Below are 1,674 nucleotides of genomic sequence, written 5' to 3' on the forward strand. Positions count from 1 at the left end.
TGAGTGTTACCACACCACATCTCTGCACGACTCGCTTCCTGTTTGATTCTCACACTATGATTGGAGTGTTTGTAAGTGTAACAGTAGAGGAAAGACTGGTAAACTGAGTGTCAAAAATATGAAAATTATTGAACTACTCTAGGGATAAATTATTTTGCTGTATGGTCTACTCAATGTCCATTACAGCCACAGGTAACACTTTTTCTCCATGGTGATGCCTATGGAATCACTTTGAAGAGTAATACTGTTGCAATAATGAAAACAGTCTTGATAATTGATGGCAATTCTAAGAATGATGCAATTATGCGATGTCAATAAGAAATTGATAGTTTCACCTAATAGACACTGTTATCCTTGTCTTGTGAAGCAAATATATCTACAAATACTTCTATAGGTACTATTAGGAAAATGGAGAACTCAACACAATTCACGTCATTTATACTAGCTGGATATAGTGATAGTGGACATTAAAGTACTTGTATTTCATTTTAGTAACTGTGTTATACGTCTCCATAGTTTTTGCGAACACAGTGCTTATTGTGGTTATATGTATGGAGAGAAGCCTTCATGAACCCATGTATCTGTTTCTGTGCAGTTTGTTTGTGAATGGGTTGTATGGTAGCACTGCTTTATTTCCTGCTCTCATGACTAATTTGGTTACAGATGTCCATGCAGTTTCCCCTGTATACTGTTACCTACAGATCTTTTGCATGTACACGTATGCATCTATTGAATTCAGCAATTTAGCTCAGTCATGTCCTATGACAGGTACCTTGCTATATGTTACCCACTACAGTATAGTACGTCATCATGACACCCAACAGGGTGTGTATTTTAATTTGTGTAATATGGTTGTACACTTTTGTAACAATTACCATAGTACTGTCTTTAACTATTCGTTTGCAATTGTGTGGAAACGTTATAGACAAAGTATATTGTGACAACTACCTGGTAGTGAAACTTGCCTGTTCAACTTCAGACACGGACAGTAATAACATCTATGGACTCTGTGTAATTGTGTTGAATGTCGTTGTCACTTTAATTACTATTATGTCCTCTTATATTAAAATTCTGACTATTTGTTTGAAATCTTCCATCAACGCCAGACAGAAAGCTTTCAGAACCTGTATTCCTCATCTGGCCTCAATGCTCAACTTCGCTTCGGCTGTTTCTTAACTCTGCTCCAGAGTAGATTTGATAGGCCTATGAGAAATGTTCCAACTGTGCTTCACACTATTTTATCAGTGTACTTTCTGATGTGCCAGCCACTTTTAATCCTATTGTGTATGGAGTTAGGATGGCTAAAATCAGACAGGCTTTTAAAAACATACTACCTGTAGGTCTCTACCTAAAAGATTAACCAAACATTAGTGTGACCTTTTCTGTCCTGATTGTTAGATTTTTGTATTGTTGACTTGTGTGTTTTGTTACTTATAGGCTAGTTGCAATAATGAATGGGGGGTGAGACGGCAGAAATAATTTGCTAATTTGTGAAATATTGTCATTTACCTTCTATTCACTTGCTGATCTCCATTGGTTCCATGTCTCTCAAAGAATTGACTTAAAATGATCCTTGTGTACAAAGCCCTAAATGGCATCAAACCCTCCTACCTATCAGACGTACTCTCCCCTATGAACCTCCACGCACCCTAAGTTCAAGCCACGCCAAACTGC

The 1,674-nt window shown here is 37.3% G+C and overlaps 1 pseudogene; it reads left to right on the forward strand.

Annotated features, from left to right (window-relative positions):
* Positions 1-408: 408 nt before the first annotated feature.
* On the forward strand, positions 409-1,360 carry LOC121568306 (annotated as a pseudogene).
* Positions 1,361-1,674: the final 314 nt, after the last annotated feature.

Source organism: Coregonus clupeaformis, unplaced genomic scaffold (assembly GCF_020615455.1).
Source record: "Coregonus clupeaformis isolate EN_2021a unplaced genomic scaffold, ASM2061545v1 scaf4703, whole genome shotgun sequence".
Lineage (NCBI taxonomy): Eukaryota > Metazoa > Chordata > Actinopteri > Salmoniformes > Salmonidae > Coregonus > Coregonus clupeaformis.